This window comes from Bubalus kerabau, chromosome 2 (genome assembly GCF_029407905.1).
Source record: "Bubalus kerabau isolate K-KA32 ecotype Philippines breed swamp buffalo chromosome 2, PCC_UOA_SB_1v2, whole genome shotgun sequence".
Classification (NCBI taxonomy): Eukaryota; Metazoa; Chordata; class Mammalia; order Artiodactyla; family Bovidae; genus Bubalus; species Bubalus kerabau.
The window spans coordinates 127,885,564-127,909,074 of NC_073625.1; the positions used below are offsets into that span (position 1 = coordinate 127,885,564).

Here is a 23,511-nt window from a genome sequence, read left to right on the forward strand (position 1 = left end):
TTGAACCTCTGCTGACTGTTCTGTACTGATTTGTTTCACCATTCACCTAGTGGGCAGTTAGGTTGTTTTCAATCCCCCCAAAATGCTATGATAGACATCTTATTTGAACCATATGGGTGGCTGTTTCTCTAGTAAAGGTATTCAGAATTGGAATTACCAGGTCATAAATTCAGTTCAGTTCAGTTCAGTCGCTCAGTCGTGTCCGACTCTTTGCGACCCCATGAATCGCAGCATGCTAGGCCTCCCTGTCCATCACCAACTCCCAGAGTTTACCCAAACTCATGTCCATCGAGTTGGTGATGCCATCCGGCCATCTCATCCTTTGTCGTCCCCTTCTCCTCCTGCCCCCAATCCCTCCCAGCATCAGGGTCTTTTCCAATGAGTCAACTCTTCGCATGAGGTGGCCAAAGTATTGGAGTTTCAGCTTCAGCATCAGTCCTTCCAATGAACACCCAGGACTGATCGCCTTTAGGATGGATTATACCTTTAAATTTGAGTAGTTAATGGCAAATTGCCCTCCCAAGTGAAATGGACACTATTTTTCATGGTTTGGTTTCTTGCCCAGCTCCTCTGAAGTCATTTAATTAAGAAAAGCTTTGCAGAGGACAGTTATGGTGGTCTAGAGTAGACCAGTGCTTCTTAAGCCATATTGTACAGATTACCTGGGGGTTTTATTAAAATGCAAACTAGGACTCAGTAAATTTGAAATGTGGTCTGAGATTTTGCATTTCTAACTAACTCTCAGATGATATTGATGTTGCTGATCAGGGACCACACTTTGAGAAGCAGGAATCTAGAGGACAGATATCACTCTAGCATGTTTCCCCATATTGTCTGAAAGTTGTTGTTTGTAATGAATGTGTGTGTTCATGCCTTAATGCATATACCTGGGTATGTTTCTGGAGGAAGCAGTCATGTATTTTTGGCCATGCTGGGTCTTTGTTGCTGCGCAGGCTTTTTTCTAGTTGCAGCAAGCAGGGGCTGCTCTTCATTGCAGTGTGTGGGCTTTTCATTGTGGTGGCTTCTCTAGTTGTGCAGCATAGTCTCCAGGGCACACCTGCTTCTGTAGTTTCGGCACATGGGCTCTGTAGTTGTGGTGCACGGGCTTATTTGCTCTATGGCGTGTGGGATTTTCCTGGATCAGGGATTGAAACTGTCTCCTGCATTGGCAGGTGGATTCTTCACCACTGAGCCAACAGGGAAACCCAAGGCTTGACTTTTAAGGTTAAATCCTATGGCAAAATGTTGATGGTTGTAGAAACTGGTGCTGCACACAGATTTGTTGTACTATTTGCTCTTCTTTTGTGTAAGCATTTTGCAGAAATGCTCATTATACAAATTCTGAAAGAGAACAAAATAAAGATTCTTTGAAATTTGAGCTACTTCTAAAGATTTTCATTTCAGTACATGCTGTTACATCTTTGGTAGATTTCCTTTGGTCAATCATTTGGAAGTATTTTATTTTAATCAGTGGTGTATTTTGACTTGTGTGAGTTTTAATTTTAATATATCAGAGTATTTTTAGAAGTTTAAAAATAGCTCCAAAAAGAGTTTTGTTCCGTATCTGCCTACCTTAGCAGCTGCAGTCAACCCCTGCCCTTAGCCTTTCCCATTCAGAGAGGATGCCACAAAATATGATGGAGATCATGCTTATTACATGATAGTGTGTCTGATGGCATAACACACTGGAGGCACTTCAAAGCAGCTGTAGGGTCAGAATGCCCATGTTGATTCATTGGTGGGTACTTGGAACACTGTTGAGCAGGATTTTTGAGGTCTGTTGAGGCTTCAGCAGAAAAAAGTTCTGTGATCAATTAGTGATGTCTGTCAAGATATGCTGGATTGGAGAATGATAGCACAGAAGCTATAATGTTGGTTGACCCTAGCTCAGTGAAAGCACCTGCTTTATAAATGAGAAAAGAGGCACAAAGAATTTAAATGATCTGCAATTGGCGATTGTTTGGCGATTGGATTGGTGATTAACAGAACTAGTATTATAAATAACTGGGTATCCTGATTTCTAGTCCAGTCCCCTTTCTATTGGGTTGGCCAAAGGGTTCATTCAGGTTTTTCCATAAGACATTAAATCTTATGGAAATATGATTTATAGTAATGGAAATATGATTTCCACTAATATCTTATGGAAAAACCCAGACGAACTTTTTGGCCAATCCTATATCTTTCCACCCTGATAATGAGAATCTAACTATGTGGAAGAGTATTTGCATGTTGGAACAACTTGGTGGAGTAGGAGCCATTTGCCTTTTAACTGGGCAGTCAGGCAAATCAGGTACTCTTGAGGAAGGGTATAGTTTCTTCTTATGAAGGTAACTATTTCTTTTCTTACTCTGGCCACTAGGAAGCTCAGGGCCAACCTTGCACCTTTACTGTAACAACTCTGTAGTCATCATTGACTTGCATAATTGTATTCTAATCCCATTTTCTCCCCTAACCTGCCTCTGTAGGATCTTCTAATCTAATACCGTATTTCCTTGCTTTGATTTGTTTCATTTTTATTTCGCTATTTTATTGTATGTCTTTACCTTAAGTTGCCTCAAATATTTGTGAAACAGATGGTATATAAATAAAGAACACTGGAATGTTTGAAAAAGTTGTTATTGACAAGGTTGATGAGGATGAAAATAGTGCGACGGTTCTCTGAAAATGTTGGTGATATATCATCACATTTGATTGGATGCTGTTTGAATGTCTGGATTGCAGCTTTTGAGTCTGTTTCTGCTCTTGCTTTCCCCCCTGTCCTCTCATCTTCCTGACCCATCCATCTTGGTCACCTCCACCCCCTCTCTTTCTCCGTGGCTTTGGCTGCACCCTGAACAGTAGTGGCTCATCTCTATCTCCACCCTTACCGGTTTCACAGATGCACACCTGTGTTTCTGACTTCCCTCATACCACATGGCACCACTTGAGTGTCCCACAAGTACCTCAGTTGAGCATCTTCAAAAACAAGCTTGGCATTGCTGTTGTTGTTCAGTCGTCAAGTCATGTCTGACTCGGCATCCCCACGGACTGTAGCATGCCAGGCTTCCTTGTCCTTCACCATCTCCCAGTGTTTGCCCAGGTTCATGTCCATTGAATCGGTAATGCCATCCAACCAATCTCATCCTGTCACCCCCTTCTCCTTCTGCCTTCAGTCTTTTGCTAAGATTAAGCTCGGCATAATCTCCCCCAAACCCTCTCTGCCTGGATTCCAGTTGCACCACCATTCCCCCATTACCCCAATCAATAATTTTGTGCTGGTTGATTTTTAACTCTTCCCGTTCTCGAATCCTCTACATCTAATCAGTAAGGTCAGCCGTTTTAACTGCTAAATGTTTGGGGAGTTTACTCTCTCTGCTCCATCCTTTCTGTAAGATACTTTTGAGTTTTTTAAATATATCCTTGTCCACTTAGGGGCGTTTATTTTTGGAGTAATCGCCACCCAGTCTCTTTCTCCACTTATTCATCCCATTCCAGCCGATCCTTTGTCCTAAAGTCAAGGATCCACATTTATCTTCAGGCTAAGGTTCAGGTTACTTAAGCCTTTCATACACTTGCCTTTGCTAAGCTTATTAGTCCTGCGTTTTGCCATTGCCCCAAATGATCTTCTCTCTCCACTTCCTTTGGTGCCCTCCAGTCAGCCTCTTAAGGTTTGGTTCCTTCTGCCTTTCTCAAACCTCTCCAGGCTTCTTTCTTCTTAAGATCCTATACTGCTATCTGTCATAACCACTCTGTAATATATTGTCACACTTGAATGTTGTTTGAAGATCTGAATCTGTACCTTTCGAGTCTCAGTCTCCAGTACTGAGCACCATATACGTGGCACACATGGTAGGTTCTCATTAAAATGTTTGCTGAATGAAGGCATTGCAATTCTTGGAATTCTTTTAGAAAACAACAGTAGTGATAGTAATCACGTCAACAGCTATTACTGCCATCATTTACATGAGCTTTTACATGCCAGGTACTGTTCTCGATGCTTTATGTGTTTTATCTCATGAAACATCTGCATAATCCTGTACAGTCAGTTCTGTTATTATCCTTGTTTTACAAATGAAGAAACTGAGGCACAGAGCTTAAGTAACTTCTAGAGTTTCCCAGTAAGTGGTGAAGCCAAGCTTTAAACCCAGGCTCTCTCTCCATCATCACATAACACTGTCTGTGAGACTTACTTGTTTATCTATGGGAAGACAGAGCTTTGCCCAGGAGTTATTTCTTGAAGTCACTTTTACTGTCTTAGTCTGTGATTTTGCAGAAGTGGGGGAAAAAAAGAGGACATTTGAAACCTGGTGAATGTCAGTGGTATCATGTAAGCTCTGTATCACAGGCTCCCTCCCTCCTGCTCTGAACCCTCCACACTCTTCCAGCTGCGAGAACTGGAATAAAGATGCTGCTACAGTTCTTTACTCTTCTAGAAAACACACATTCTGGAGCTCATCCAGGAAACTGTTTAGCGCTGTATTAAGGAGAGGTAGAGAGTGGCAGGCAGCTCTCACCCCAGCCCATCCAAAGAGATTTGTTTCTTCCCTTAATCAGCAAAGTCAGGACTTCCTGGAAGGGAGGACCAGAAGTGAGAAGAATTCCGAGCTGGTGATTGAGAGCCGAAAAAGCATTTGCCTTTGTCAGATCACCTACATGAGTGTGCTCAACATGTTAAAACTGTGACACAAGGGACTTGTGGAGCACTTTTTAAAAATACTATTCAGACTGCACGAAAGTAAGCTAAGAGTTCCACAATACAAAAAAAATTTAAGTATTTAAGCCTAAGGAATTACACTGAGAAATTAAACCAAGAAAGAGAAGGTGGCATGAAAAGAAGAGGTGATAAAAGGAATTGTAAGAAACCATAGAGACAAGGCCAGTTGCTCATTTATCTACTTGTGATGGTGGTTCTTTCCACCTTATACATAAGCTTCTCCTTGGCTTCCCAAACTTAGTTTTTATGTTGGGAATTTAAATTTATTTAAAGTCTATTTTGTTTTATTTATTTATTTTTTTTTAAACTAAGTGGTTTTAGACATAAACACTGAGTTGTAGTGCCATATATTTGGGAAAATGTTCTACTTCAAAAAAATTATCTTTTTTAAAAAATCATGTTTCCATTTAAATCTGTGATTTGGACTTGGATTTTATATAGGAATAATTGGTATTTATTTAGCATTTTTAAGTCACTTCAAAGTCAAATAGATCATTGTATCTTAACCAGAAACTCAACCTCTATAATCTAGGTGTTATAGTAGTGATTGTTCTCCCTTAACAATATAGAGAAGTAGGACCAATGGTTTTTTTACTGATCTCCACACAGAGCAGTTAAATGGCTCAGTTACAGGAGCTGAAACGGTATCCAGGATGCATAAAGATTTGGTCAGCTGTCTTTTTGCAGTTTGTATGCTTCTCTGGTCTTTGCCTTTTAATTTCTGTAAAGGGATTTGGAGGTATATGACATTGTTTGGCCTCCTGGGTAGCACTCACATGCTTTGCTGCTCTTGGGAATGTGATTGGTCCATAATGGAGTCATCAGGCTTCCCAGAGCACGTCTTTATTCCCTTGCTGACATCATTTAAATCCTGGAGCTAGTAAAGCAGGAACAAGGTCTTCTGCCCATTCATTAATAGATGGCCTGGGCAGTGACATTATTGAGAGCAGACATTTGGAAGGATAAAAGAGAAGGGAAGAAAGAGAAATGAAGAGATTATCCTGTTGTGATGATAGTAACACAGTGCACTCTATACAACAGAGATAGTAGTGAAGTGCTGATGTACAAAGGGAAGATGAGACTCAGCAACAGAAGCAGGGAGAATAGATACTTGGGAAAGGATGAAATCGAAAATCTTTCAGATACTGTATGGAAATGTGGTAAAGACCAGACTCTGCAGGACTGAGACTTCCCTTAAGCAAATAGAGTGTACACTGAATAAAACTTAGAATGGGAAAAACCAAGAAGGTTTCACAATAGGCATTACTTTGCAAACTTTTTGAGTATTTAGTATGGGCTAAGGTCCATGGGGTCGCAAAGACTGGACACGACTGAGCCACTAAGTACAGCACAGCAAGCATTATTTTAGACACTGAGCAAACAGTTCAACATAGGGAAGCAGAAAGTAAATCCATGGAATGTGTGATTTAGAACCATTGGTTCCAAGTCATAGAAACAGAATCAGGCTAGCTTAAGCAAAAGGAGTTGCTCTGGAGACGTTTCTGATTGGCTGTTTGGGACAGAAGTCTACTCCTAATCAGTTGGGTATGGTCACAGAGACAGGGTTCCAGGATATAAGGTTGGCCTCCAAGAGCCCACCCCTGAGATGAAGAAGCGGTTCCTGAAGGTGTGGGGTGCAGTGTGAGCTGCCAAGTGTCTCAGAAACTACCATAGTCTATTATAGGTGGCTTTTCAGTTCCATTGTTTTCTTTCATTGTGAAGAGTGGGGTTTGCAATGCAAATTAGCTTATAAGATTTGAAATACGCCATTTTAAAAACTCCAAATATGAGACTACTTAGAATGTAAGTAAATGGAAGCAAAAATGGGAGCACAGGAAGAACAGAAAGAGATTAACCCATTGGTTGAGATTATTGAGAAGACTTTAGCCCGAACCTTGGTCATCCAGAAGGTTTTTGGAAAGGGGAAAGTTTGCCTCCTTAAGGAAATGTTTTAGCAGTTTCGGATAGCAGTCTTTCTAAAAATGGATTTCTCATTTTCCTGCTTATTACAGAGAGTATAAGGAATGTATTTTAATTGTAATATAGTGGTTACCTTAGTCTCTTTTCAACTTACGGAGGTTTGTTTTTCCCTATTCCAAATGGTCTCTGGCTTCCTTGCTTTTTAATTTCTGTGACTATTTCTTGGACTTTGAAAACCTTTCCACAATATCATGTGTCACCAGTGTCTTTTTCCTGCTCTTTGACTGCCTGTTGGAGCTCCCCTCCTCTCATAATTTATATTCACTGCTAATTAAGCCACCTTCACTTGGATGTGACCGGTGCTGTGGGAAACAGTAGACCTCAGGGTGAGTCTTGAGTTTGCTAACTTGCCAGGTTATACAAACAAGCCACTCAGCTTCTCAGAGTCATCTCTTCTTAATCTGTAGCCTTGGAATAAATGGGACTTTCTCTATAGGGTCATAACTAAAGGAACAAATAAGATACTTGTGAAAATACTTTGGAGCATATTAAATACTCTGCAAATATAGACCACTACTACTTCACAGGCCATCATGATGGTCTCTGTTCCCTGGTTTTGCCTCTCTTACCACATCCCACTTTCCCTGAGAGAACTAGAGAGTTTCCCATAAATTACCAGATATGTTCCTGGGGTTGGCTGGCCCTCCTTCACCAGTCCTGACTTCTAACCTATGGTTGTATTCCTGCAGAGTGAAGATACAGGCTTCCTTTTCTGATACCAATTATATACCTACCACTGCCTCCCCTCTTGTGAGACACAGATCCCGTGGCATCTGAGCCTAAGCAGGAGACAGTCTCCCTTTTGAACTTACTGAAGGACATGGAGAAAGGGGATCACTTTCCTTCTGGGGGGTACCTGGACCTTAGGCAGTTTGTGTAGGCCCACAGGGGCTGAATTTGGAAAGAAAAATGTAGCAGCTGCTACTGACATTTTGTTAGAGATAAAATAAGAAAAGCTGGTTCATTCATCCTTACTTTGTGGATTTTGCCTAATAGGCAGTAAGCATGGCAGAGACATACGTAGCCTTCTTGGTTTGTGTGGTTTTGTGACTGAAACAAAGTCATTCCTAATCTTTCGAGGCCATGGTTTCTCTATCTGTAAAATGGACTTTAGAGCAAATCAAGGAATGGCTTTAAAACTGAATATACCCTTGTTTGGTCATGGCATTCACCAATTAGGAGTTACCAGTTCTTAGAAATGTTTGCTGAGTCCTCATACCTTTATTTTTGTGGATTTGACCTTTTAAAGATGCTTATTCATCTGTCAAAAGCCTCAAAGTGAAAGTGTGGTGCTCCACCACTAGGGGGCATTGCTGCCTTAGTCACATGATCTGAACCTACAAATTGCTGAATTTGAGGTTTTTTTAATCCTTCACTTAAAATTTCTAGTTCTGGTACTTTCCTGGTGGTCCAGTGGTTAAGAATCCACCTTGCAATGCAGGAGACATTGGTTCGATCCCTGGTTTGGGAACTAAGATACCACATGCCATGGAGCAATTAAGCCCACACACAGCAGCCCACTTGCTGCAACCAGGGAGCCCACGTGCCACAACTCCCAAGCTTGCGCCATAGCTTTGCATCCATGCTTTGGAATGTAAGATTCTGCATCACACAACGTAGATCCCTCATGCCTCAATTAAGACCTGATGCAGCCAAATAAATATTTAAAATAACAATAAATAAAACTGGTAGTAATATATTTATATATGCTAAATATAAACAATACTACAAAATATAATTAATAAATGAATTAAGTAATATTGTTGTTATTTAGTTGGGAAGTTGTGTCTAACTCTGCGACCCCTCCAGGCTCCTCTGTCCATGGAATTTTCAGGCAAGAATACTGGAGTGAGTTGCCATTTCCTTCCAGGGGATTCTTCCCAACCCAGGGATCGAACCAGCATCTCCTGCTTGACAGGTGGATTCTTAACCCCTGAGTCACCTGGGAAGCCCATTAAATAACATTAAATAATCTTTGAAAGAGTATTTAGGTTAACATAACAAACAAATATTTAACATACAGTTCTTCGTCGTCATTTTCTTGATCTTTACCAAGTTAACCTGAATCCTAGAGTAAACAAATCTGTCCCAGAGATTTGTGGTTTGTCATCAACCTTAAGGTTAGCTCAGCATCTTAGCATATCTTAACTACATATCTATGTCACCCAGGTTTCTTCTTCCTGCCCCATTTATGGGGATGCTGTGCATCTGGTCTAGGATGTTTTAATTAACAATAGAGATATTCTTGGGAAAGTTTTAAACTTTCAACTTCTTCCTTTTTCTGCAGAAGGTAGAGGCTAAATAAATGTTTATATAGTGTCATAATGCAACTAAGAATATAAAAGCACTTTTGTCTCTTCCCTCAATTATAAGGAGGAAATCCTTTTTTCTATCAACTGAATAGAAAAACGAAGCAGCCCTCTTTTGTGTTTTTTCAAATCAGAGCATGTTTTTCTTTTTTATAAAGTATCAGAGGCATAAATAAGAACTGAGGACCTGAGATTTGTCCGCCTTTCAGGTTATTTTTTAGGATAAGTTATAGAAGTGAAATTACTGAGTTGAAAGTATAAATATTGGGACTGTTGCTAGTTATTGTAAAGTTGCTCTCTAAAAATGTTATGCTAATACATACCAGCCCCCAGCAGTGTATGAAAGTATTTTTTTACTCTTAACACCCTCTGGAGCCGAATTTCTCATTTCAGAGGGCTTATTTTTTATATTTTAGAACTATAGTTTTTTTTTCTAGGTAGAGGATAACAATTGACTAGTATTTCCCAAAATGTATTACTATCCAGGTGAGGTATTATATTTAAACATAGTTCAGTGGGCCAATAAATTTTCCAAATGTTGTATACTTGTCTCTTTCTTGGAGATTTGTGAAATGTACATGTATATCAAGGCTCTGAGAAGTCCTGCAATAAAGAAATCAGTTTATGGAGAAGGAAATGGCAACCCACTTCAGTATTTTTTGCCTGGGAAATCCCATAGACAGAGGAGTCTGGCAGGCTATAGCCCATGGGGTCACAGAGAATTGGACATGACTTGGCGACTGAGCATGTACACATAGGAATAAAAAGTGTGTAAAAATTTTTTTTAAATAATAAAAATTAGAAAAAGAAATCTGTGTTAATTGGTATTTTCCAATTTTATTTAACTAAAGAATCCCTTTATTTATTTATTTGGCCGTGTCGGGTCTTAGTTGTGGTGTGTGGAATCTTCATTGCAGTGCGTGAATTCTCTAGTTGTGGCACACAGGCTCCAGAGTGTGTGGGCTCAGTGGTTTCTCCACGGCATGTGGGATCTTAGATCGCTGACCAGGAATCAAACCCACATTCCCTGCGTTGCGAAGTGGATTCTTAACCACTGGATCACCAGAGGGAAGACCACCACAGAATCCGTTTTTAAGAGTTACATTTGGTAATATCTTACAGAAATAAGATTGTATTTTGGAAGATGGTGAAGATGGAAGTTGTCCCAGAAGTTTTTAGGATTCACTGTAGTATTATAAGTGCTTCCCTGGTGGCTCAGCATTAGAGAATCTACCTGCCAATGCAGGAGACATGGGTTCAGTCTCTGGGTTGGGAAGATCCCCTGTAGAAGGAAATGGCAGCTTACTCCGGGATTCTTGCCTGGAGAATCCCATGGACAGAAGAGCCTGGTAGGCTACAGTACATAGGGTCACAAAAGAGTTGGACATGACTTAGCAACTGAACAACATCACCAATAGTATTATAAAGATTTCTTCTAAATTGTATTGGCTCATGATCTTAGTTCTGGAAAACAGAAACTGTAGGAGCTTGATTAGGCATAAAAGAATGTACTGAGGTGTGTAAATAGAGCACGGAATTGTTGGGCAAGATGAAGAAACAAACTCCAGGTTGAGCTTCCAGGAATCCCACTGACTTGGTCTGCCGCAGGATCTGCGGCCACCATCACTGTACTTCCTCCAGAGCTGCCTCTGCCAAGACGGGAAACCGCTGAGTCCACGTTCATATGTCTCTACCCTAGCAGGAAGTGGTGCTAAGAAGTGTAGTGATTGGGATCTATTTTAGGAAGGAAGGATTTTACACTATGGTGAACTCTCAAATATGGAGAGAATGTTTTAAAAGAGTTTGGTTAGCCACGGTTGGCAGACATCCAGGAGGACAGAGTTGTGTAATGTGAACACCTCTGGACGAGGGTCAGAAAATTGGAGTCTAGCTCTGGCCTAACCACTTAGCAGCAATATGACCTTGGGTAAATTCAAACTTTTGTGTTCTCATCTCTAGAGAGGAGATAGTAATTCCTGCTTATTCAACTCAAAGGCTTGGAGTAAAGATAAAAGTAATGAGTGCGAATGTACCTGGAAAAACTATCAAGTATGATATAAGTGAAAGGTATTTTCACACCCCAGATATATCTTTAGACCAGTGGCTGGCAAAAATTTTTATAGAAAGGGCAAGATAGTATAAGACCTGACTCATTGGAAAAGACCTGATGCTGGAAAAGATTGAGGGCAGGAGAAGGGGTCGACAGAGGATGAGATGGTTAGATGGCATCACTGACTCAATGAACATAAGTTTGAGCAAACGCTGGGAGATAGTGAAGGACAGGGAAGGCTGGCATGCTGCAGTCCATGGGATTGCACAGAGTCAAATGTGACTTAGCAACTGAACAACAACAAAGATAGTAAGTGTTTTTGGCTTATAGGCTATATAGTCTCATACCTGTCTAACTCTGCAAAAGCAGCCACAGACAATATGTAAGTGAATGAATGTGGCTGTTTTCCAATAAAACGTTATTTATGGACCAAAATTTGAATTTCATATCATTTTCACATGTCACAGAATGATATTCTTTTGATTTTTTTCAACCATTTAAAAAATGAAAAACATTCTTAGCTTACAGGCTGTATAAAAACAGGTAGCAGGCTGAATTTGGCCTATGGGCCATAATTTGCTAACTCTTGTTCTATGATTTTATACTTAAAATATAAATACATATTTTAAGAATAATATGAAGCTGAAGCTCCTATACTTTGGCCACATGATGGGAAGAGCCGACTTACTGGAAAGACCCTAATGTTGGGAAAGATTGAAGGCAATAGGAGAAGGGGGTGACAGAGGGTGGGAGATGCTTAGATAGCATCACTGACTCAATGGACATGAATTTGAGCAAACTCCAGGAGATAGCAGAGAACAGAGGAGCCTGGTGTGCTGCAGTCCATGGGGTCACAAACAGACACAACTTAGCAACAGTATGACAGCAAGGAGATCAAACCAGTCAGTCCTAAAGGAAATCAACCCTGCATATTCACTGGAAGGACTGAAGCTGAAGCTCCAATGCTTTGGCCACCTCATGTGAAGAACCGACTTCCTGGAAAGGACTCTGATCCTGGAAAAGATTGAGGACTGGAGGAGAAGAGGGTAACAGGATGAGATGGTTGAATGGTATCACCGACTCAATGGACACAAGCTTGAGCAAACTCCACTAGATAGTGAAGGACAGGGAAATTGGGCGTGCTGCAGTTCATGGGGTCACAGAGAGTCAGACACGACTTAGCAACTGAACAACCAATATATGTATTTTGCCATCACGTGGCATGCAAGATATTCATTCCCTGACCAGGGATCAAACCCATGCCCCCTGCAGTAATAAGCACAGGGTCTGAACCACTGACCACCAGGGAAGTCCCTTAAAATATTTTAAAATGTACGGTTGTGAGTTTTTTTCCCCTTAATATAGTAGCAAATAAATACAGGCTTTCTTTGATCATATTGTCTAGATAGTGTACTATCTTTATTGCTTTTCAGATTGGACTTGGAAAGTGAGAACATTGTGAAGGGCGAATTTGCTACCCAGCCATTAGGTGTTTCTTAGAACCTCTGCACTTCTCTCTTGTCCTGTGCCTTTGGTTTGGGGAAAGGCAGAGGGCAGATAGATACTTTTATGGAAAAAGCTACAATTGCATTTGGTGCCATTACCCTTCCATTCCACAGACCTTGCCCCTCAAACCCATCCTCTTCCCTTCTGTGGAATATTCTGTATTTAGATTTTTAGATTTGCTGCCTTGTGGATGGGAAGTTACTCCCCCAAATCTTATTGTTATAGGCTCATTCTTTGTATTGGAAAACAGAATGTTGCCCTTGTTCACAAGTCCCATAGAATTTCCTTAAATCAACAAAAGCCTGAGATGGTTTTTAAGTAAATCAAATGAGGTAAAAATGCAAGGTATTACAACAGTTATAGCAGTGAGTGTCTGAGCCAGCTTCGTTTAGAAGTTCTCGGTCCCCCAAGTACTTCTCTGTGCTTTCATTCATTTAAATGTACCCTTCTCGATTTTCCTCCTTTCCTTCTAGGTGTGGGCAGAAAGTAGAGGGTGGTGCAGATATGTTGATGGGGGTGGCAGTGAAGGTGGGGGTAGGGAGATGGCAGGGAGGAAGGGAAGGGAGCGGTTGGAGATCAAGGCAGGGAGGAGGTGTGTTTACCTTCCTGGGTGCACCTGCCACTTGGTGAAACGGGTGAGACTGTGGTCACCTTTGAAGGACAGTGCGCATCATGAGTATACGTGTGTTGATATGAGCCTTGCTTTCTTAGCTGCGGCCGTATAGACTAACCCTGGGGTTTACTGATTCAAAGAAACTATATTTAATTTTGCTTTGCCTGTATCCCTTTTATTTGGGCTTTACTAAATATAGCTGGGTGGGAGAGAGGGAGAAAACAGTGTGTAGAGCAGAAGTTAAAACACCCAGAGCTTTGGCAGCTTTGGGACAGAAAAATAAAACTTTAAACCTGCTTTCTATTTTGAGGCCATCACAAGATGTTTTGTGCTTGCGTTCATTCCTCAGTCATAAACAGGGGTAGGAGGGACTGGGAATTTAGTAAGTTATCGCTTGAAAAATATTAATTTGAAATTGAGTTAAAATTAGCAAAGAGAAGAAGAGGGAGGAATAAAGCATTGGACACAGCCTCTTTGGAAGCAAAATAATAAACACCTCAAGGGGGTAGAAGTGGCATGCAAATTTCCTTCCCGTTTTTGGCCTCTGCTGCTCCACAGAGCCCTGTTTCTCTGAGGAGGGGGCAAGGCTGAGAGCTGTGAGAACTGGCTTGGCCAGTTAACGCCTGTCAGTGAATTTTGACACAGGTCAACTTCTTCTGGAAGCTGTGATCTCAGAGCCGACATGAATTCTGACTAATAGGCAGTAGCTGTCATACCATGAGCTGTTTTATCGTAATGTGATTATCACATACTAGATGCGGTAATCACCTATTTTTAGGCATTTCCCTACTGGGAAGCGTGCATGGTGAGGATGGTCTCTAGGAAAGTTCTCTTCGTTCTTCCTGTGATAAAGACCTCCTTTCCTGGAATCCTGAGGATACTTTGAAGAACATTCTCTCCATCCCCATTGAGGTCTTTTCTGCTTTGCTGAATGCTGTTACGGGTGCTCACCCCTAGGCTTTCACCCTGGGCTTCCCTCTCGGGAAGCTGCTCTGCAGGACGTGTTTGTGGGTCTGCCCTAAATAGCCAGACTCGCTTCTGACTTGTGTGGGTACAGAAATACAAGCAAGGGAAAACAGTGAATGTGTGCTTGGAAGCCTCAGCTGGTCACTTCCATTCCCAGAAAGTGCTCTTTGTATGTAAGCTACCTGGTAACCCAGCCTCCCTAAAGCACAGCCCTGCTGATGTCACATTCCTGCTACAAATATTCTAGAGCTATATACATAGTGAAAAGGTTGAAAGGAAGTGTTGCAAAATATTAACAGTGGTTTTCTCCTGGTGATGAGCTGCTTCCTGGTGATTTTTATTTACTTTGCGGGTCTTGGCCAGTCATTTTTACAATAAAGGTATAATACTGGTTCCATACATCTCACCCTCTCCTCCCCTCTCTCCAAGTCCTTAAGTCTGTTCTCTATGTCTGTTTCTCCATTGCTGCCCTGTAAATAAATTCTTCAGTACCATTTTTCTAGATTCCGTATATATGCATTAGAATATGATATTTATCTTTCTGACTTACTTTTCACCCTGTATAATAGGCTCTAGATTCATCCACCTCATTAGAACTGACTCAAATGTGTTCCTTTTTATGGCTGAGTAATGTGGCATCACCGACTCAGTGGACATGAGTTTGAGTGAACTCCGGGAATTGGTGATGGACAGGGAGGCCTGGCGTGCTGTGATTCATGGGGTCGCAAAGAGTTCGACACGACTGAGTGAACTGAACTGAACTGAATATTCCATTGTGTATATTTACCACAACTTCTTTATCCATTCATCTGTCCGTGATGAGTTTGAGTAACATGGAAACTTACATTATCATATGTAAAATAGATAGCCAATGGGAATTTGCTGTATGACTCAGGAAACTCAAACGGGTTCTGTATCAACCTAGAGGGGTGGGATTAGGAGGGAGATGGGAAGGAGGTTCAAAAGGGCAGGCATATATGTATACCTATGGCTGATTCATGTTGAGGTTTGACAGAAAACAACAAAATTCTGTAAAACAATTATCTTTCAATTAAAAAATAATTTTAAAAAGAGAAAAAAGATACAATGCTGTTTTGTTTTTTTTTCTTTAAGAAAATGTTATTTTTATAACGGAGAAGGCAATGGCACCCCACTCCAGTACTCTTGCTTGGAAAAGTCCATGGACGGAGGAGCCCGTTAGGCTGCAATCCATGGGGTCGCTAAGAGTCGGACACAACTGAGCGACTTCACTTTCACTTTTCACTTTCATGCATTGGAGAAGGAAATGGCAACCCACTCCAGTGTTCTTGCCTGGAGAATCCCAGGGACGGGGGAGCCTGGTGGGCTGCCGTCTATGGGGTCGCACAGAGTCGGAAACGACTGAAGTGACTTAGCATAGCATATTTTTATAATGATAAAAAGTACCATTTAAAAACGTTCCATGGCTCCCAGTTGCTAATAAATTCCCTCACCCTGACATTCAAGGCTTTTGTGATGTTACTCCAACCTCTCCCATCTTACCTCCTCTTCTTTCTGCCCTACACTCCAAGTTACAGCAAACAGCCACTCATGTTACCAAATGCATCTGGGGCTTTGTCTTTCTTATGGCCATTTCTACCTATGGATTTTCCATTCTTCAAACTGATTTCACCTTTAGAGAGTGTCTGTGTGTACGTGCATGCTCAGTCGCATCTCTTTGTGACCCTACGGATTGTATTTTTCGTCAAGTAATCTTGTAAAAGTCTTGGAAAAACAGAAAACCACAAACAACAAAATCTTTATTGTCACTTCCTAGAGATGACTTCAGTTATCATTTTCATATACATCTTTCAGAAATATTTTTGAGTTCTGCAGTTGAGCAAGCATAGTCTAGCACATCTTGGTTGTTTGTTATAGACTTTATATTCTAACTCATATTGTTACTCACACCTGTCTTATCTCCATTCTGGATTTTAAGGTCCTTGACTGCAGGTATAGCTACAAGACTGACTTTTTATCTTTGCAGCTTACACAGGCTTTGAGCACAGTGACTAAAGCTGTCTAATATTACCTAATAAATGAGGGTGATAAATACAAGCATGGAGCCTTAAGCATGTAACATAGTAACAAATATGATAACATAGTAACATAACCACAAATATGATGGTTACATTGTGAATACAATGCTGCATATATCCATAAATAACTAGGTTGCAGGAAAAATGCAAAAGCCCTAATATTGAAGGTATATCTAGAATGATTAAATGACTAGAGTCATACTGAAGTAGAACCTTTTTGGTATATTGCATGGAGAAAATTCAGCCTTGAAGGAAGCAAAAGCTTATTTGAAGCATCTCTGTAGACCATTGACTCTCAACACTGGCTCACATTGGAATCACTGGGGAACTTGTAAAAAATACAAATGCCTGGGCTCAATCCCAAACCATTTAAATTAGAACCTTGGTTCCACATTGTATTTAATTGCACTGAGAAGCTTCAGCTGCATGCAACAAATTCTGGTGAACTCTTTTCATTTTTATTCTGTTACATATATTTTCTAATTTTCCTTCTTATGGCTTCTTAGGTACACCCATCATTTAAAGGTGGACATTTAATTTCCAAGTACATGGGATTTTAGTATCTTTGATATTAGTTTCTCATTTAAATGTTTTCTTCCCTGCAATCACCTCTGTGTTTTTTCAATCTTCTAACTTTATTGAGGCTTTCAGTGGCTTAGTCAGATCTCCATTGGTAAATGTCAAACTGCACTTGAAAATATGTGGGTTATTTTCAAATATCTTTTGATACTGATTTCTAACAGAATTCTGCAGTGACATTAGATTCTGTGTGATTTCAGTACCTTTAGATGATGAAATTTTTGTACCTTGTTTTGTCCCTGTTTATGTTCCAGTGTCTTCTAGTTTATAGTCTCTGGGAACTTGAATAGAATTTGTATCCTACTGTTGTGTGAAAATTGTATAAATATTAATTATGTTGAATTGGTTCATGGTGTGTCTCAGGTCTATTATATCCTTCTATTTTTCTGTATATTCATTCTACTTTTGAGAGTTTGATATTGAAACTCCAACTAAAAATCTTAATTTAGCGATTTAAAAAATAATTGTAATATATATACTAATATATATAGTATTTAATATAGTATTATAGTATATTTATTATATTAATATAGTATATTTTATATATATAGTATATATATAAATAGTATATTAATATAGTATATATATATTAGTATATAATATAGTATAATTTTTAAATTGCTAAATAATTGTAATATATATACTATATATAGTTTATATTAGTATATATATAGTATATAATATAGTATATATTACAATTTTTTTTAAATCGCTAAATTAAGATTTTTAGTTGGAGTTTCAATATCAAACTCTCAAAAGTAGAATGAATATACAGAAAAATAGAAGGATATAATAGACCTGAGACACACCATGAACCAATTCAACATCAGATCAGATCAACATAATTAATATTTATACAATTTTCACACAACAGTAGGATACAAATTCTATTCAAGTTCCCAGAGACTATAAACTAGAAGACACTGGAACATAAACAGGGACATAAAACAAGGTGCAAAAATTTCATCATCTAAAGGTACTGAAATCACACAGAATCTAATGTCACTGCAGAATTCTGTTAGAAGCACATCATGAGAAACGCTGGGCTGGAACAAACACAAGCTGGAATCAAGATTGCCGGGAGAAATATCAATAACCTCAGATATGCAGATGACACCACCCTTATGGCAGCTAGTGAAGAGGAACGAAAAAGCCTCTTGATGAAAGTGAAAGTGGAGAGTGAAAAAGTTGGCTTAAAGCTTAACATTCAGAAAATGAAGATCATGGCATCCGGTCCCATCACTTCATGGGAAATAGATGGGGAAACAGTGGAAACAGTGTCAGACTTTATTTTTTGGGGGCTCCAAAATCACTGCAGATTGTGACTGCAGCCATGAAATTAAAAGACACTTACTCCTTGGAAGGAAAGTTATGACCAACCTAGATAGCATATTCAAAAGCAGAGACATTACTTTGCCAACAAAGATCCATCTAGTCAAGGCTATGATTTTTCCAGTGGTCATGTATGGATGCGAGAGTTGGACTGTGAAGAAGGCTGAGTGCTGAAGAATTGATGCTTTTGAACTGTGGTGTTGGAGAAGACTCTTGAGAGTCCCTTGGACTGCAAGGAGATCCAACCAGTCCATTCTGAAGGAGATCAGCCCTGGGATTTCTTTGGAAGGAATGATGCTAAAGCTGAAACTCCAGTACTTTGGCCACCTCATGCAAGGAGTTGACTCATTGGAAAAGACTCTGATGCTGGGAGGGATTGGGGGCAGGAGGAGAAGTGGATGACAGAGGATGAGATGGCTGGATGGCATCACTGACTCAATGGACGTTGAGTCTGGGTGAACTGCGGGAGTTGGTGATGGACAGGGAGGCCTGGCGTGCTGCGATTCATGGGGTTGCAAAGAGTCGGACATGACTGAGCGACTGAACTGAACTGAATAGTATAACTATATGTAACTTTGTTCTTTATTTTCCAAGTCTCCCATAAATGTGTTATGCTTTCATACTTTAAAAAATAAGAAAGAGAAAAAAATAGAATTTGGGTGGTGGGGGTGGGTAGGTTAGCTGTTTGAAAAAGCCATCTAGGTGATTCTAATGTGCATCTAGGATTGAGAATCCACAATCTAGGCTAAGAAATTTTCTTAGCCTTTCTTTAGAAATTATAAATTTTTTGCTACAACATTGTTGAAGAACCTAGGAGGTTGTCATCTTTAAAGATGGGAGAGTTCTGCTGATGAGAAGAACTGGTGCAGATCAGTCTGTGCTATACATACTTTAAAACATTTGGATAAACTTTACCTGTTAGCTTTTATTTTAAAAATAGCCTTTGTACATCTCAAATTGCCCAGTCATTTTTCCCCCTCTTAAAGGCTGCTGTCCCCTGGACCAGTAACTGAAATAGAATACAGCCCAGACTAGTTCTGTTATCCTGTTCACCTCCGTTATTATAGCAAAGCTTCTTCAAAGGACTTGACCCCTATTTAAATACTATCAAAAACATGTGTAACTCTTAGATCTGGTATTTTTCACATGTGTGTCTCTGTTTCACATGTTAAACCTAAATTCCCACACAGCAGAGAGACACCAACAAGCAGATTTGTCTTCATGCAAACTGTTCTAAAACTACAAAGTAAGGTGGAATATCTGTTGTAGTTTCTCACATGGAAAAGGAAGCCCTAGTCCCTCGCTCTAGCTGTCAAGTAGCTGTGCAGCCTGGAATAACACATTTTCCATTGTGTGTCCCCTGGGATTTTTAATACAGGTAACGTTGCTTTGTCAGGTTGTACTTTCATGTTCTGAAACATGCTTGCATTTTGTTATGCAGCAGTGTTTAAACCAGCGTGATACTGCTGCAAGGGAAATATTTCAATTAATGTTTATGGTTGGAACATATAAACAAAACTGGGGTCGAAATTAGTTGATTAATCATTGCATTCCTGTGTGCAGAAAGGATTTAGTTGAACCTATGAAGGGAAGGATGAATGTCTTTTGCCTGTGAGATCCTTCCAGGCAACTTTTCCTTGGGAAAATCTGAATTTTCTTTTCTTTTTATTTTAGTATTTCTTTTTTGGATCCTAGTTGCAGCACATGGGATCTTCATTGCGAACACTCAGGCTTAGTTGCTTCACAGCATGTGGGATCCTAGCTCCTCGACCTGGGATCGAACCCACGACCCCAGCATTGCAAGGCCAATTCTTAACCACTGGACCACCAGGGAAGTCCCAGAAAGTCTGGATTTTAATGTTAACTTGGTCCAGAATATTTTTCTTTTGGCAAGAGCAAAATAGTCAATACCACCAAGTAAAATGTGCTGAATATCCAGCACTTGAAATTGGGACGAGTGCATCATATGTCTAGCAGTAAAGCTTCAGTTCTTGGTCTCTTAAGTACAGAGACACACCCCTTCCTCTTAGTAAATGCTGTAATCCCAGGAGAGGGTGATACCTGCCATGTCTCTTTTTTTCTTTCTCTCTGTTTCCCCTGACCATCAAACTGTTACGTTTAGTTCTCTAAACCATTTAATCACCAACTTTTTCTTTATAGAACTGCCCCCACACCCTACACCTCTTTCTGTATGTACAGGATTAAACCTTCCTCATTCACGTCACGTTTTCTGCCTTTTTTCTCCTTTATTAGGAGTCCTACAACAGTATTTTTGGAAAATGCCAGCCGAAGCATCCGTCATCAAAAGAAAATAATCATAGCCAAATGGGAGAGATTTTCCTAGACTTTTAAGATATGATAGAATATTATAAGAATATCTGAAAAGAAATGTAATGCATTTAAATCTTTCCTTGTTTCAAAGGTGTATTTGAGAATAAAGTACAAAAATTCTTAAAATATAAGTAAAAACATATGAACAAAACAAACGGAAAATTCAGGTTGGAGGGAAAGATTGTTCAGAGAAATGTTTATGATAATATGCTGCATGGTTTAAAAGTTGGGCCACAAATTCACCTCTGGGCTTTCTGACAGCCAAAATGAAAAGAAACAGCTGATCCTCAGATCCCAAATTAGGGGGGAAAGGGAGAGCCCCCAGCTAAGGAATCTTGTTTCCATGAGTGTCCACGAGTACCTTCCAGAACAGTTCTTGCCTTTCTTGAGGGGCAGGCAGACCCCCCAAGCAATTTTAAAACAGCATAGTATAGAGTAAAAATGTGCAGAAAAGGCAGAATCCACAGAAACAGAAAGCAGACTGGTGGTTTCCAGGGGCTGGGGAAGGGGAGATGGTGAATGTGACCACTAAAGTGTGTGGGGTTTCTTTTTAGAGTGGTGGAAATGTTCTAAAGATAGTGGTAATACTTGCGTAACCCTGTGAATATATTCAAAACCATTAAACTGTACACTTCAAATGGGTAAATTATGTGGTATGTGAATTATATCTGAACAAAGCTATTCTTCTAAATTTTTTAAATTGTGATAAAAGATGGTAGAATAACATGCTGGGGGGAAAAAAAGCCAGCTCATGAGTTTAAGATTCATGTCTTCTGCAAAATGCACACATTTCTTCTCCAGGGCAGTGTCACACAGCTGAGATACTGCTTTAAGGGTGGGTGGAAAGTGGGATCATGTTGGGTAGAATTGGACAGTGCAATCTCTAAGTTTCTTTCCATTGTGAACATTCAGTTTTTGATGAACTGTAAAAAAGATAATGAGGTTATGGGATAATGGAGTGTATTTGAACATATTTGATGCTGTAAAGGAATTACGTATGATAATGACATTGTAGTGATTTTTTAAAGTCTATCTTTTAGAGATGCATACTGAAGTATTTCTAAAAAATGCTATGAATTCTGGCTTAAAAATCCATTGGATAGGCTGTAGATAAAACAAGAATGGCTATATATTGATAACTGTTAAAGCTGGATTCATTATACTATCTCTTTACTCTTGTGTAAGTTTCAGATTTTCTCATGATGAAATTTAAAACAGTTTTACCATTCTCTGTTACCTACCAAAAAAAAAAAAAACTAGCAACATAGCCACGGTTCTTGCTCATGAGAAATTATGCTATTTGCAGCACTTGTCTCATTTGCTGATTTATGGGTGACTTCTGAGAGATTGGAAGCTTGGGTACTGGCTTGAAGTCACATGTATAAGTAAGCATGAAATTCTAGTAAGGTCATCCACAGCTTTTTCAGCCTTCCCTGTGCTTCTCAGATACTGTGACGTGGAGTGGTGGAAGGAATAGCTGCCACTCTTCAGAAAGGCGGGGGAGAACTCTTTATTCCTTTTCTCTAAAGGGTAGTTTCCCCTTTCGGATTTCTTTGTCTCCTAATTTGGGATTTGAGTGCAGAAGTACTTGATGTAATATCTTCTTAGGTAGAGAGCTAAATTTTTTAGCAAGATGCTAAAGAATAACATTTATTCTTGACTTCCTGTATGAACTGGAAACCCACAAATGAAACCATGTACAAACTCATCTCTGAGGCTGAAAAAGGGGTGTGTAAAGGGGGTCACATTAACAGTGACACATGTTTGTGAATGAACATCAGCTTCTCTTTCAGTACTTTTTTCCCCAGTACTCTGTTCTCAGGGGAGATTGAAACTGGGCATTTGTATTTCCTTCTCTGATTCTCAAGTTTGGAATTCTCTTTTATAGAAACATTTACTGCATTGGTATCTCAGGTGTTACATTACATTGGAGGTACAGGTTCACCGTAACTGAAACTCATTCTTATGTTCAGCACACATTTGTGTGGCTACTGTATGGTAGATAGGTGTGTCCTCTCTTCGGGGGCCTGCCCTGAAGTTGAGAAGGCAGTGGCACCCCACTCCAGCACTCTTGCCTGGAAAATCCCATGGACGGAGGAGCCTGGTGGGCTGCAGTCCATGGGGTTGCTAAGGGTCAGACACGACAGAGCGACTTCACTTTCACTTTTCACTTTCATGCATTGGAGGAGGAAATGGCAACCCACTCCAGTGTTCTTGCCTGGAGAATCCCAGGGATGGGGGAGCCTGGTGGGCTGCTGTCTATGGGGTTGCACAGAGTCGGACACGACTGAAGCGATTTAGCAGCAGCAGCAGCAGCAGCCCTGAAGTTGAGTTCTTAGACTAGTTTTGGATCCCTAGTGTTATCTTCCCTGAAGAACCAACTTTGGTTTTTGGAACCAACGTGACTTTCTAGGAGTGTACAAGCCATTTAGCCCAAGGTAAAACAGGTGAAAGAACTTTGAAGTGCAGTCAGATCTTCTACTGGGCTTCCCAGGTAGCGCAGTGGCAAAGAATCCGCCTGCCAATGCAGGAGACGCAAGAGATGTGGGTTTGATCTTTGGGTCAGGAAGATCCCCTGGAGGAGAAAATGGGCAACCCACTCTGGTATTCTTGCTGGGAAAATTCCATGGGCAGAGGAGCCTGGCTGGCCACAGTCCGTGGGATCACAAAGAGTCAGAAATGACTGAATGACTGAGCACACACACGAGTGTTCTACCACTGACTTACATCCCCCAAAACAGTTTGAATTGAAAGCGCTAAGTGATTATGCCATGATAGTAGTTGGAGAGTGTTTCACTTCATTAAATACTTTGGCATAACTTTTGATATCCATGAAACACCTAAATTGCACATTACTTGAGACTTTAAAGACAGGGGCTTCCCTGATGGCTCAGTGGTGAAGAATCTGCCGGCCAATGCAGGAGACACGGGTTCGATCCCTGGTCCAGAAAGATTCCACATGCTGTGGAGCAACTGAGCCCGTGCACCAAAACTATTGAGCCTGTGCTCTAGAGCCCAGGAACCATAGCTACTGAGCCCACATGCTGCAACTACTGAAGCCTGCAGTCTCTAGAGCCCATGCTCTATGACAAGAG

General features: G+C 40.3%; 1 protein-coding gene across 8 annotated transcripts in view; it reads left to right on the forward strand.

Annotated features, from left to right (window-relative positions):
• IGF2BP2 (insulin like growth factor 2 mRNA binding protein 2) overlaps window positions 1-23,511 on the forward strand; it is a 173,313-nt gene that overhangs the window by 46,126 nt on the left and 103,676 nt on the right. The gene's annotated exons all lie outside the window — the stretch shown is intronic.